Source organism: Prionailurus viverrinus, unplaced genomic scaffold, assembly GCF_022837055.1.
Source record: "Prionailurus viverrinus isolate Anna unplaced genomic scaffold, UM_Priviv_1.0 scaffold_42, whole genome shotgun sequence".
In the NCBI taxonomy this organism is placed as follows: Eukaryota; Metazoa; Chordata; class Mammalia; order Carnivora; family Felidae; genus Prionailurus; species Prionailurus viverrinus.
Genome location: NW_025927609.1, coordinates 657,203 through 672,166, shown reverse-complemented (window position 1 = coordinate 672,166; position 14,964 = coordinate 657,203). Strand labels below are relative to the sequence as shown.

The 14,964-nt window shown below is 48.1% G+C and overlaps 1 protein-coding gene across 2 annotated transcripts in view; it reads left to right on the top strand.

Annotated features, from left to right (window-relative positions):
- The first annotated feature begins 1,827 nt into the window (after positions 1-1,827).
- The window catches only part of COL6A2 (collagen type VI alpha 2 chain), a 33,293-nt gene continuing 20,156 nt past the window's right edge, over positions 1,828-14,964 (top strand). For both annotated transcript variants that reach the window (XM_047846967.1, XM_047846968.1), the window contains exon 1: positions 1,828-1,983. The gene's annotated coding sequence lies outside the window, so the exon portion shown is untranslated. The remainder of the gene's footprint in view (positions 1,984-14,964) is intronic.

Below are 14,964 nucleotides of genomic sequence, written 5' to 3'. Positions count from 1 at the left end.
GGGGGGTGGAGTGGGGTGGGCAGTGTCCAAGTTTCCCCTGGGCTTCCCCCTGCCGTGTCCACAACCACACCGGCCAGAACCCAGTTATTCCAATGGCCAAGTATGGGAGTGACAATGACACCCTTGGGAACCAGGGAAACGACCCCTGGGTGGTCTGTTGACGAGGGGACCCGCTGTGACCAACACTTCAGCCAAGATTCCTTTTATTACCTGGCCCCATAAACCTCCCTCCAACAGGGTGTGAATCCAGTCACCCAAGTGAATGCCGTAGGGCTCTTTAGGGGAAGACAGGCACAGACACACTCTCACGCACCTGCCTCCCTCGGTGCCCCTCACTCAGGGCACCTGACGCACACAGAGAAACACGGTGCCGGACCAGAGGAGTGACTGGTGCCTCCCGGGGATGGTGGGCAGAGAGTGGGCACTGAGAGTGGCCCAGGCAGAGGGGTGATCTGGGAGCCAGGAGCAGGTGGGAGGCCACGTGCTGGGGCCAGGGCACATCTCAAAGGCCCTTTGGACATCAAAGTAGGGGCATCCTGTGGCACAGCTGCAGGGGTGGCCTGTCCCTCCTCACGGGAGACATTACTCCCCTCTGCCTGAACAATCTGGGTCTGCACGGGGCTCCCTGAAAACACAAAGATGCCTCCTTAGAACCCTGCCCTCATCTGGCCAGTCGGTGGGACCCCAGTGCACCAGAATCAGGCTGCAGATGGAAAGAAGTGCTTAGGAAGACCAGAGGGCATGCCCCCGGGGCACATATAGGTGACCAAGAAGCAGCGCATGTCTCTCCTCTTGAGGGGAGGGTGCTAAATCAGAGATTTGCCAAACGGAAGCTGGAGCCGCAGCCCCCTCCCTGCAAGGCAGTGATCCAGCCCGGCCCCAGACCCCCAGGACCTCTGCCCAGCCCTGCCTGCACCCCAGTGGGGGTCTGCCACTCCAGAGTGGGGAGCAGGGACTCCCACCACAGCTCTGCCAGGGACCCCCAGACTCTGCTCACGGGTGGACTTCGGACATCACGGCGGCCTCTGGGCCCAGCACCAAGCCCACCTGCGGAGTTCTCCAGGGAAAGTGCACCTGCAGGCTCCACCCGCCCCGCCCCTGCAGCTCCTGAGGCTCCCCCTGTCCTGGAACCCCTGCCCTTTCCCAGCCAGTCCCCTCCCATCTGACCCGGAGGCTCTCCGGCCCTGGGGAGACGGGAGCCCACGGGGCAGAAACACATTCTGACTCGCAGGGTCGCAGGAGCTGCGTGTTCCCAGACCAGGCTAGGTCAGGCTAAGCCTGAGCAAGGGGGACACGGAGAATGGGGACCCCTTGGCGCCGTCCAGGGGCGAGTCCCCGGTGCCTCCCACCACTCCAGGTGCAGGGCACAGCTCCCCATCTCCCAGGTCAGCTCGGCCTGGAAATCCGGCAGCGGCAGCAGGCAGCCAGGCCGGGCGTGAAGTCCAAGCAGCTGCCTCAGTGCGGTCCAGGTGTGGACCGGTGTGGACTGGGCGGCGCAGAGGGCTGTGAGGACCGCCGGGGGGGGGAGCTTCGGACCAGTTCAAGGAGAGGTGGCAGCGCCCGCGCCCCGGCCACGCCCTGTTTCCAGCAGTGCCCCCCCCCCCCCGTGTCCCCCTCCAACCCTCCGTCCTCCCGGCCCCCCTCGATCCCCCCGCCACACTGCACCCCTGTCCCTTCCTCCCCACCGCGCCCTCTTCACTGCCCGCCCCCCAGTCCACCCCTCCGACCCTACATGGCCCCACCCCAGGGCCCTCACTTCCCACCCCTGGTCCCCCGCCATCCGCGGGGCCGCAGCGCCTCCCGCTGTCCGCGCTGTCGGGGCGTCGGGGCGCGGCCCTGGCGGGCGGCGGGAGGCGTATAAAGTGGGCGGCCCCCGCCGCGGACCCCTCCCTCTTGCCCGCTCAGAGCCCGCGTCGCGGCCGCCAGCACCCGGAGCTCCTCGAGACGTGTCCGGCGAGGGCGCCCCGCGCGCTCCGGGGTCAGGTAAGCGCCGCTCGGCCGGCCCGGCACCCGCCTGGAGCCGCGGCCGCGCGCGGGCGCCTTGGGACCCGCCGGCCGGCTGGCCTCCCCGGTGGCGAGCGAGCTCCTCGCGGGGGGCCGGGGGGCCGGGGGCGCGCAGGCCTGGCGACCCCCGTTCCAGCTGCTTGCCCTCCCTCCGAGCTCCCCACGCCCGCTGCTTAGGACGCGGTGGGGACCGGGGGAGGGACTCCCCCTCTTTGGCACCTTCTGGGGCAGAGCTGAGGGGTTTGGGAGGGATTCCTCCATTTCCGGGCTCGGTGCGAAGACTCTGCGGCTTCCGGGCTTGGCTGCTGGGACAGCGGGGGAGACCTCGCGGTCACCTCCTCACCAAATAGCCCCCAGGGGCTCAGCGTGTGCAGGTGGACCCCTGGCTGCTTCCTGGGAGTTTGGTTTTATCTCTGGCCTAGAGGTCACATTCAGAGGGCTGAGGAGCCCAAGTCACCCCCACGGGAAGACCAGCCCCTCTGACTTGGAACCCGCACCGGGTCTCCAGCGGGGCTGGTCCCTCTCCTCTGGGCTCAAGAGGGAGAGCCTGTTCCTCCTCCTTCTGGAAGGAGCTGCCAGGTCCAGAATGAGCTCTCCAGGGCCCCCCAGGCACTCTTCAGGTGACAAAGGGTCCCTGATACCCTAGTGGAGAGGACAGGTCACCCCCCCACCCTCACTCTAGAATCAGCAAGAGCCTAGCCTGCCCCCCATTCCTCCGAGGCTGGAGGTGGCCCACCCGCATTCTCCAGCCCCGCTGCCCACCAAAGTCTGCCGGGTGAGACTAAGCAGGGGGCTGCAGAAGTAGGAGTCCTGGCTGATGGTGCCTGTGACGGCCCCCTTGCTGGGCCAGACCCCACACCCTCCCAGGACTCCTCATCCAGTTTAATAGGGCCCTGGGGTCCCAGCACCCTTAGAGCAAGGCTTTAGGGTAGGGGTGGGGGGGGTCAACTGAGGGGTCTCTGATACTAACAACACAAAAACCAGCAGGGTGTGGTGCCTCAGGTGTGCCACAGGGCATATCACCACCACCACCACCACCACCACCCCCGCCCCCCCACCGTACCCAGGGAGAAAATCACCAGCTCCAGCACCCATACCTTCTGTCTACCCAGCTGTCCCCAAGAAAAGGAACCTCATTTTTAGATTAATGCCCAAGAAGAAGGAAGCTGGAGATCCACAGATTCGCGGGTTTTTTTCTTGCAATAAAGGAGTTCTGGCCCGGGGATAATCTTACATTTGTTTAACAACAACAAGAAAGCCTTTTGGGGTTTATTCCCAGCCTCATCTCACCAGGCCAGGAGGCAGGACAGGCCTTTGGGGCTCTGAGGAGGGACGCTGTCTGCCTTCCTGACGTTATTCAGAGGCAGGAGAGGGGGGTGGGGGGAGCGGAGGCAGGAGCCCCGGGCATATGTGACCTGGAGTCTCCCAGGCCAGGCTGGAGGGGGTGGGCACAAGGGTCCCAGGTGTGGCCCATTGGCAGACTCAGGAATCGATGCGCCGCTGGGCCCTGCTGGCCACCGTGACGCTGCCACCATGTGCTAATGAAAGAAACCCGGGAGGCTGACAAAGTCCGCAGCAGGGCGGGGGCCGTCGTCGGGCACAGCAGTTAGGGAAGGCACCGTGCAGGGACAGAGTAGGTAGGGCTCCTGCCACTGGGCCACCAGGTTGGGCGCAGCCCGGGCCCCGGCCCCGGCCAGTGCATATGGCTCGCAGTGGACTCGGCGTCACTGGCCAGAAGGGTGGCTCTGTGTTTCCGGGAGCTGTGGGCAGCAGGGGGGCCTTCAGATGAGCACCCTGGGATGGGCCAGGTCGGAGGAGGGACGGCCAGTGCCGAGGAGAAGGAGCTGGGGCCTCGGCAGCGGCTGTGGGCCGGCCCACCCTCCTCCCCAGCCAGCATCTTCTCATCTGTAGGACCAGGCTGGGCTTAATAGTACCTGCCCTCTTCACTGCCAGGGCTGCCAAGGGTCTCCGGGTGCCTAGTGTGGGAAGACCACGTTTGCACCTACAGAATGCTTTGTGATGCTGGAAGAACTTAGTTCTTATGATTAAGAAAACCACAAATAGTTTGATTCTTTCCACATTTCAGTGGATCAGTCCCTTCTCTGGCTTCTTTCACACATTTGTGCAAAGTGAAGGGGGGACCCTGGTGTGGGGTGCACCTGCAAAGAAGCAAGGATCATGGGATGCTGTTCATTGAGCAGCACCTGGGGGAGCCCAACGCCCACCCGAGGGGCGAGGGCTGGCATTGGGCCATGTCATAAAGCGACATTCTCCACAGACGGTACACACACCCTCCCGGGTGACCTAAAACATGTCAACGCTCCACGCCACACAGTGTGTGAGCCTCGTGGTGGCCCATTGCAGCCGTTGTAATAAGCAGGTGGAGGTGGGGATCCAGTGGTGAGGGGCCCCTGCTGCTGGGAGAGTGGCTCCGGGTCAAAAGCTCTGACAAGTGTCAAGGCTTTCAGGCTTCCCGTCAGATACGCACCAGGAAAGTGGGGAAGGACGCTGGCATTCTCCACAACGGGCAGGATTGCTGTTTGGTTTGTTTTGGTTTTCTCGCATGCCGGTTTCATGGGTGAGGAGCGGCGCACTGTTGGTCTGTCTATAGGGCCTCGATTCCTGTGCCTTCGACAGCTTTTGATTACTGACCATTTGCCTGGTTGTGGTTTCCCCGTGTTCCTAATGGGTGCTCAGTTTTACTAATTTGTAAGGACTTTCCCCCCCAGTTTTTAAAAACTATGGTAAAATACACATAACATAAAGCTTATCGTCGTAACCATTTTTAAGTGTAGAGCTCAGTGGTATTAGGTACCTGATCACCTCCATCCGTCTCTGAAATTCCTTTCCTCTCGAAAAACTGAAACCCTGTACCCATTAAACACTAACTCCCCTTTCCCGTCCGCAGTCCCTGGCAGCCACCATTCTACTTTCTGTCTGTGATTTTTTCAATATTCTAAGTCCCTCATATAATTGAAATCTTACAGTATTTGTTTTTTTGTCACTGGCGTATTTCACTGAACATACTGTATCCTCAAGGTTCATCCATGTTGTGGCAGGTGACAGAATTTCCCTTCTCTTTGAGGCTGAATAATACCGCACTGTGTGAATATACTGCCCTATATTCTATGCTTGCACTGCGGTTATCCATTCAAGTGGCGCAAGTGGACACTTGGGTTGTTTTCATGTTTTAGCTATTGGGAGTAATCACTAACGTGAACAATGAAGATGGGTGTACAAATATCTCTTTGAGACCCGGCTTTTGATTTGGGGGGTGGTATATAGCCAGAAATGGAATTGCTGGATCATATTGTAATTTTATCTTTTTTTTCTTTTTGAGGAACCACCGTACCGTTGTCCAGAGAGGCTCTACTGTTTCACATTCCAGCCAATAATTCCAATTTCTCCACATCCTCCAACATGTGTTATTTCCTGGGGTTTTTTAAATCTTAGCCGTCCTAATGAGTATGAGGTGATATCCTTAGAATTTTGGTATGTGCTTCTCTAATAATTCATGACGTTGAGCATCTTTTCATGTGCTCATTGGCCACGTGTATATCTTCTTTGGAGAAATTTCTCTTCAAGTCCTTCATCTATTTTTGAGTCAAGTTGTTTGGTTTTTTTTGTTGCTGAGTTTTAGAAGTTCTCTGTCTATTCGGGACTTTAACACCTTACCACACGCACAATTCGCAAAGACTTTTTCCCATTCTGTAGGGTTGCCTTTTGACTCTGTGGATAGTATCTTTTCATACACAAAATGTTTTATTTTCCAGGAAATTCAGTTTGTCTATTTTTTCTTAAGTGGCTTATGCTTTTGGTGTCACAGCCAAGAAATCATTGCCAACTGCAATGTTGTGAGGTTTCGCCCCACGTTTCTTCTAAGTTTTACAGATTTAGGTCTTATATCTAGATCATGGATCCACTTTGAGTTAATTTTTGGGTCTGGTGTTAGGTAAGGGCCCAACTTCATTCTTTTGCTTGTGGATGCTCATTTTTCACTGCACCAGCACCATTTGTTGAAAAGAACTCTCTTTAACCCCACTGAATGGTCATGACACCTTTGTTGAAAAGTACTTGAATATATATGCAAGGATTATTTCTGGACTCTATTCCACAGGTCTATATGTCTGTCTTTATGCCAGTACCACACTGTTTTCATTACTATAGCTTTGTAGTAAGTTTTGAAATGAGGAAGTGTGAGTCCTCCAGCTTTGGTCTTCTCTTTGAAGATTGTTTATGTTATTCAGGGTCCCTTGAGGTTTCTTATGGATTTAGAATGTTTTTTTCTATTTCTGCAAAAATCATCATTTGGATTTTGATAGAGATTGAATTAAATTTATAAATCACTTTGAGTGGTATTGACATCAATACCACTCAACTTAATATTGTCTTCCAATCCATGAACATGTATATCCAAGTCAATTTTCATATATGGCTTTTGTTATATTGAGATGGGTTCTTTCTATTCCTAGTTTTGGGGTGTTCCTATCATGAAAGGATATTAAATGTTATCAAAAGATTTTTCTGCATTGAGATATCATGTGGGTTATATTACACTGGTCAATTTTCAGATGTTGAACTATACTTGCATTGCGGGAATGAATCCCACTTGCTCGTGGTATTTAATCCTTTTACTATCCTATTGAATTCTGTTTGGTAATACTTTGTGGAGGATTTTTGTGTCAATGTTCAATAGGATTACTGGTCTGTATTTTCTTTTCTTGTAGTATCTTTGTCTGACTTTGGATCAGCATAATGCTGATGTCATAGAATGAGTAAGGGAATATTCCCTCCTCTTCAACTTTTTTTGAAAAGTTTAAGAAGTGCTGGTGTTAGTTCTTCTTTAACGTTTGGTAGAACTCACCAGCGAAGCCATCAGGTTCAGGGCTTTTCTCTGTCAGGAGATTTTCAGTTCCTTATTCAATGTCGTTACTAGTTATAGATCTGTTCGGAATTTCTGTTTCTTCATGGTTTGTAGGTTTTGTGTTTCTAGGAATTTGTCCATTTCCCCAAGGCTATCCAGTTTGTTGGTGTACAGAGAAGCTACTCTCTGTGATATTTTCTTCTTAAACCATTGAGGCTGCCATTGTTGTTTCCTTTCCTCCCATCATTGCAAGTCCCCATCCCTTCCTTCTCTGGCTGAATTTACTTACAGGGGATTTAAAGTATTGCCACTTTTTTTTCCCTATTCACTTTTCTCTTTCTTTTTGGGGGAGCCAGACATTGAAGAGTAGGGCATTAGAATGCAGCTGCATGTAGAGGGGAATTAGGTGGGCAGTGAACATGTTCAGGGAAGGTGTGTGGCCAGGAAACACCTGAGAATACCTCTTACTTACACTTCAGGCTGATCCTTGGCACGGAGACGGCTTATAACAATCAAAACCAAACAAACAGCAAGCCCTGGGGAAGGAGAATCTGATTTCCAGACATATCACATCATTAGATTCAAATGTCCAGTTTTCAACAAAACAAAAAAAAAATCACAAATCATACAAAGAAACAGGAAAGTATGGCCTGTTCAAAGGGAAAAAAAAACATAGACCAAGAGAAACTAACCCTGAAAAAGACCTGATGGTGGATCTACTAGGCAGACCTAAACACAACCATCTTAAAAACGCTCAAAAAAACTAGAGGAAAGCATTAAAGAAATCAAGAAAACAATGTCTGAAAAAAAAGGAAATACCAATAAGGAGATATCTATATAGAATTCAAAAAGAAATAAAGGAGCTGAAAAGTACAATAACTAAAATGAAAACTTCCCTAGAAGAATTCAAAGGCAGACTTGAGCAGACAGAAGAAAGAGCCAGGGAAGTTGGAGATAGGACAGCGCAAACTATTGAGTCTGAGGAACATAAATAAAAAAGATCAAAGAAAAGTGAACGAGCCTAAAGGACCAGCATGCACAGTGTGGGAGTCCCAGAAGGAGAGGAGAGAGAGAAGCAGGCAGGAAAAGTATTTGAAGAAATAATGGCTCAAAACTTCCAAGTTTGATAAAGACATGAACATAAAATCCAAGAAGCTCCATGAACTCCAGGTAGGATAAATTCAAAGAGACTCACACTGAGACTCATTGTCATCAAACTATCAAAAAACCAAGACAAAGAAATTTTTGAAATAAGCAGGAGACGTGACTCATGATATCCACGTGTCCTCAATAAGATTACCCACAGATTTCTCATCAGAAACTTGGGAGACCAGAGGCAGTGGGCTGATGATATTCAAAATGCTAAAAGAAAAAAAAAACTGTCACCCAAAAATTCTATATCTAGCAAAACTGTCCTCCAAAAGTGAGGGGAAAATTAAAACATTCTCAGATAAACAGAAGCTGAGGGAATTTGTTACTACTAGACCTGACCTTCAAGAAACACCCAAGGGAGTCCTCCAGGGTGAAATGGAAGGACTCTAGACAGTAACTTGAAGCCAGATGGAGAAATAAAGATCTCAGTGAAGATAAACACATGAGCAATGATAAAAGCTAATGTTATAGTAACAACAGTAATTCCACATTTTGCTTTCTACATAACTTAAGAAACTAACGCATTAAAAATAATATTTTGTTATGTTTTGAACACACGATGTATAAAAACGTAGTTTTTTGACATCAGTAACTGAAAGTGATGGGGTAGAGCTTGTAAAGGAGCAGAGGTTTTGTATAATACTGAAGTAAAGCTGATATAAATTCAAATTAGCATGTTGTAACTTTAGGATGTTAAATATAATCCCCCCGGTAACCATAGATACCTAAAGAATATACACAAAGAGAAATGAGGAAAGAATGTAAATGTTTCACTACAAAAATCAACTAAACACAGAAAAAGTCGTAATGCAGAAAATGAGAAACAAAAAACTATAAGGTATATAGAAAACAAATAGCAAAAGGACAGAAGTGGGTCTCTCCTTATCAGTAGTTACATTAATTGTAAACAGATTACACTCTCCAATCAAAAGACAGAGACTGGCAGAATGGATTATAAACAAACACGATCCAACTGCAGCCGACCCTTGAACCTGAGTTTGAACTGTGCAGGCCTACTTACGTGCAGATTTTCTGCACTACGGTACTATAAATGTATTTTCTCTTCCATATGATTTTCTTAACATTTTTTTCTCTAGCTTACTGTAGCATTAGAATCTGTAACACGTATAACATACACAGTAAGTGTTAATCGACTCTCTGTTATCAATAAGGCTTCCAGCCAACAGTAGGCTATTAGCAGTTAAGTCTGGGGGGAGTCGAAAGTTTTACACAGTGTGGGGAGCGGGGGGTCGGCGTCCCTGACCCTCGCACTTTTCAAGGGTCCGCTGTGTAAAAGAGACTCACATTACATCCAGGGACACAAGTAGGTTAAAAGTCAAAGGATGAAAAAAAAAAAAAAAAAAAAAAAAAAGAAGGGGCGCCTGGGTGGCGCAATCGGTTAAGCATCCGACTTCAGCCAGGTCACGATCTCGCGGTCCGTGAGTTCGAGCCCCGCGTCAGGCTCTGGGCTGATGGCTCAGAGCCTGGAGTCGGTTTCCGATTCTGTGTCTCCCTCTCTCTCTGCCCCTCCCCCGTTCATGCTCTGTCTCTGTCCCAAAAAATAAATAAATAAACGTTGAAAAAAAAAAAAAAAGTCAAAGGATGGAGGAGGCTCCTGGGTGGCTCAGTTGGTTAAGCGTCTGACTTTGGTTCAGGCCATGATCTCACAGTTTGTGAGTTTGAGCCCCGCATTGGGCTCTGTGCTGTCAGCGCAGACCCAGCTTCAGATCCTCTGTCTCCCTCTCTGTCTGCCCCTCCCCCTCTCACCCTCACTGTCTCAAAAATAAATAACCATTAAAAAAAAAACTGAAAGGATGGAAAAGTTATTCCATGCAATTCGGAACCAAAAGAGAGCAGGGTGGCTGTACTAATGTCTGGTAAAATGGACTTCAAGTCAAAAACAGTTACAAGGGACAAAAGACATTATATGTTAATAAAAATTTCAATAGAGCAAGAAACTGTAATAGTTATAAACATTGCACACCTAATAGCAGGCCATCAAAATTTTTAAACCTTAAAAATATGAAATCTTGGGGCACCTGGGTTAAGCGGTCGGTTAAGCATCAGTCTCTTGCTTAACCGACGGTTAAGCACAGTCGGTTAAGCATCTGACTCTTGGTTTGGGCTCAGATCATGATCTCGTGATTTGCAGGATCGAGCCCCTCATTGGGCTCCATGCTGTCAGCATGGAGCCTGCTTGGGATTCTCTCTGTCTCTCTCTCTCTCTCTCTCTGCCCCTCCCCCACTGACATGTGTTCCCTCACTCTAAATAAATAAATACATACATAAGTAAGTAAACTTCAGAAAAATATGGAATCTTGGAAAGACTGTTGTCTGGCTCTTGGTCTGTCCCAGGGCTGCTCACATTTGTGCTGTGAGGAAGGTCCCCTGTGGGAGTCCAGTTATCAAGAGAGTGGACCCCGAGCCGTGCCGCCTGGCTTTGGACCTCAGCTCTTGGCTGAGCATCCTGGACAAGTTGCCTCCACTTGGTCTCCGTCTCCTCCCTGGGAGGCGGGGACCGTCAGGGTACCAGTGCCCGAGGGCGGTCGTGTTGCGTGAGGAGAGGTAGCGTGGCGTCTGGTGCACGGCGATCGTAGGAGATATTATTCCCTCGTCGTCTCATTCTTTCCATGTTTTCCCCAAAGGCTTCTTAGTCTGTTTCGCACTCACCTCTGGAATTTATCTGGGTCCAGGCGAGACTACGCCCGTTTCTCATCACGCCGGGGAGCCCTGGCCCAGGACCCCGTCGCTGTGCGGAAGGGCCAGTCTCAGCCCAGTTCCGTGCGGCGTGGCCCGTTGCTTGCCGGGTGGCCGGGTGGCCTGTTGGCGCAGTCCACCACCAAACCATAAGTGCCGGATCGCTGCGGTCTTATTGTGGCACGAGCCCTTGATAGCACAACTCTCCTCGTTACCCTGTGTCTTTTGTTGCTCTCAGCCACCCTTTATTCTCTCCGCCTCGGGTTCTTTTTGTCAACATGTCGGCAGGCACGAAGCAAAAATGTTTCCTGGAGATTCTGGTCAAAATTACATTCAGGTGTAGATCCGGTTGGAAATAACTGATATTCTTAAACCATTAGAGACTCTTAAATACAGAGCACAAACTGAGGGTTGATGGGTGTGCGGGGGAGAGGGGAAAATGGGTGATGGGCACTGAGGAGGGCGCTGTTTGGGATGAGCGCCGGGTTGTGTGTAAGTGATGAAGCACCGGGATCTACCCCCCAAACCCAAGAGCGCACCGTACACACTGTATGTTAGCCCACTTAACAATACATTATATTTAAAAAAATAATTTAAAAAATAAAAAAAGAAAGAACCGATATTCTTAAATACTGTGTTTCTCATCCAGAAACAAGGTTTGTCTCTCCTGTGTGTTCCTTAGAAATTTTTTTTGAGTTTGTTTAATGAGTCCTGCACATTCTTAGATTCTGAAGTTCACTCCTTAGATTTACATTGCTTTTCTTGCTAATGTAAATAGTGCTTTTTCCATTGGATTTCCTCACTAGTTGTTGCCGACAGAAGAAAATTGACAGCCTTTCATATATATTTTTCTTTTTTTTTTAAATTTTTTTTCAACGTTTATTTTTATTTTTAAGACAGAGAGAGACAGCATGAACAGGGGAGGGGCAGAGAGAGAGGGAGACACAGAATCGGAAGCAGGCTCCAGGCTCTGAGCCATCAGCCCAGAGCCTGACGCGGGGCTCGAACTCACGGACCGCAAGATCGTGACCTGGCTGAAGTCCGACGCTTAACCAACTGCGCCACCCAGGCGCCCCGATCATATATATTTTTCTTATAACTGTCTCACTGAACCTCCCCTGCCTTCCCGTAAACTTTTTACAATTGATTTTATTGGGTTTTCTGGGTGGACAGTCCCATCTTTAGTGAGGGCACTTTCCATCTCTTCCCTTTCCAAGATTTATACTTTATTTCTTCTTATGGTCCTATTGCATTGGCTTCCAACACAACACTGAAAACCAGAGAGGTTTTTGTCTTGTCTGTTTGTCTGCGGACGTTGTTTGAGCGCAGGAGGTTTTTGTTGTGGTCGCTGTTGTTGTTTTAACGTTTATTTATTTTTGAGAGACAGAGAGAACTAGTAGGGGAGGGGCAGAGAGACAGGGAGACGCAGAATCCGAAGCAGGCTCCAGGCTCCAAGCTGTCAGCACAGAGCCCGACGTGGGGCTCGAACTCACAAACCACGAGATCCTGACCTGAACTGAAGTTGGACACTCAACCGACTGAGCGCCCCCAGGCACCCCTGAGTGCAGGAATTTTTAATCTGGGGTCAGGTCCATGGATGGACTCCCTGAGTTCATGAAAGGTGTGATTTCTGTACATGGGCATCTGTGCATTTGTGTCACATGGAATGGTCCAGATTCTTGAAGGAATCTGTGCCCTACAAAGATAAGGACGCCTATTTAGTTTTTGTATAAAATACGATATTGTTTGTTGATTTTTTTTTTAATTTTTTTTTTCAACGTTTATTTATTTTTGGGACAGAGAGAGACAGAGCATGAACGGGGGAGGGGCAGAGAGAGAGGGAGACACAGAATCGGAAACAGGCTCCAGGCTCTGAGCCATCAGCCCAGAGCCTGACGCGGGGCTCGAACTCCCGGACCTCGAGATTGTGACCTGGCTGAAGTCGGACGCTTAACCGACTGCGCCACCCAGGCGCCCCTTGTTTGTTGATTTTAAATTTATATGCTTTGTAATGTTAATTCAACTGCTAAATTTCTTACGAAGTTTGCCTTTTTTTTTTTTCAGTCAGAAATGGATGTTTCTGGGCTCCTTAAAGCAGTTACATGATTTTCTTTTTATATTAATGTGCTTCATGTTAATATGCTTTGTAGTGTCGCATCATCATATTTCTAAACTAACTTCGTCTAGCTTTGGTACAGTCGTCCTTAACATGCTACTGGACTTTATTGTCTAGTCTCTATTAGGATTTTTGCAACTGTGTTTAAAAGTGAGATTTGCCTATAGAGTTCCTTTAGGGACTTCCTTGATCAATTTTTGGCCTCTGGCTTTTCCAAGTTTAAAAATGAATTGAAAAGCTTATCTTTTTATGTTTTGGAACAGGCAGAGAAGCATTTGTCCTTGAAGACCCAAATCCATGTGGGCCAGAACCCTAGGGGCGTGTCCCCTTCTGGGGCCGAGTCCCATCAGTTCCGCACCTCTCCTCAGACTCTTCCAGAGCATGGTCTTTCATACTGTTAGCTTAGAGCTGCACGTGGTATGCGCCTTCAAAACCTTCTTCATCCATCACTACATTATTTTACTCATTCCTAAATTCTTGTATTACTATATTCATGCCTCATCATTTTGATTTTTGATTAAATTTTTCTACTTTATTGACTTTTCCAAAGAACCAGCTCTTAGGTGTATTTATAGCTCTACTGTTGTTTCGTAATCAATTGGTTTATTTCTTATTATTTTCTTTGTCTTATTTTCTTGAGATTCATTTTGTTAATTTACTTTTGCCCTTAGCTTCTTTAACTGTCTAATTTGTTACACTAATTTTCCATCTTACAACATAAAGCATCTAAGGCTACATATTGTCCTGCAGTTACAGCTTTGACCTTTTAATATTTGTTTTGATACATAACACTGTTGTCACTAATTCCTATGTCGTTTTAGCAAGAGAGAATTTTTTAAATTTCCAGATGCTTTAATATTTTTGTGTGTGTGTCTTACTAGTGACTGGTTTTGCATTGTGGTTCAGAGAATTTGATCCTTACAATTTCTAATTGTTTTTTAAATTAATTAAAGCTGATTTGTGGTCGCTCTAGAAACGAATTTTCTAAAATTTTTAAAAGAACATACATTCCCTACTTGTAGGTTTCAAAGATAGATCTAGGTACGTGTGTGTCTGTTCTATGCACATTATCCAAATCCTAATGTTTAGAAAATACATATTCCATACTTGTTACTACCAGAGTTTTACAAAACATGACATTCAGATCCTCTTTTTTGTTATTGTTTATGTGATCTATCGAGAACTTTGAAAGCTGAGTTAAAGTCTTCTATTAATAATTGGCTTGTCAGCTTTTTGTTTGATTTTTCACCACTTTTGGTGTATATAATTTTGTGCTATGAAACCCGATAGACTCATTATCAGATAGCAGCCTTTATCTTTTTCTTGGCGCCATCCCTCACCCTTCTGTCTCAATTTAGACTGGCCCCACGATGTGGCCCCACCGTCTTCCTCTCTGTGCTCACCTGCCCTGAGTTTCTCTGCACCATCTGTGACAGTCTATCTAGTGTCACTCCCGTGTAAACCTCATCAGACAGGTTTCATTGTTTGATCCAATTTAGGAATATTTTTCTTTTCTTTTCTCTCTTTTTTTATTGAAGTATAATTGACACGTAATACTAGATTACTTTCAGGTGTACGGCCTAGTGATTCGACGATTCTATACATTCAGCTGTATCCCCCCCCCCGCCCCCCCCCCCGTTAGCGTGGTCACCACCTGTCACCATGCGACGTTATCATGGAAGTGCATGCTGCGCTGTCCGTCCCCATGACTCATTTATTTTATAACTGGAAGTTTGTACCTCTTCATCCCCATCACCTATTTCACCCATCCCCCATCCACCTGCCTTCTGGTACCCATCAGTTTGCTCTCTGTATTAAGAGCCTGTTTTTAGGTTTATCTCTTTTTTACTCCCTTTGTTTGTTTTGTTTCTTAAATTCCACATACGAGTGAAGTCATATGATATTTGTCTTTCTCTGCCTGACTTATTTCACTTAGCGTAACACTCTCTAGCTCCTTCCGTGTTGTTGCAAATGGCAAGATCTCATTCTTTTTGACGGCTCAGTAATATTCCATTGTGTACAGAAACCACATCTGTTTTATCCACCCGTCAGCCAGTGGGCATCTGTGCTCTTTCTATAGTTTGGTTGTTGTTGATCCTGCTCTTGTAAACAGAGGGTGTGTGGGAATATT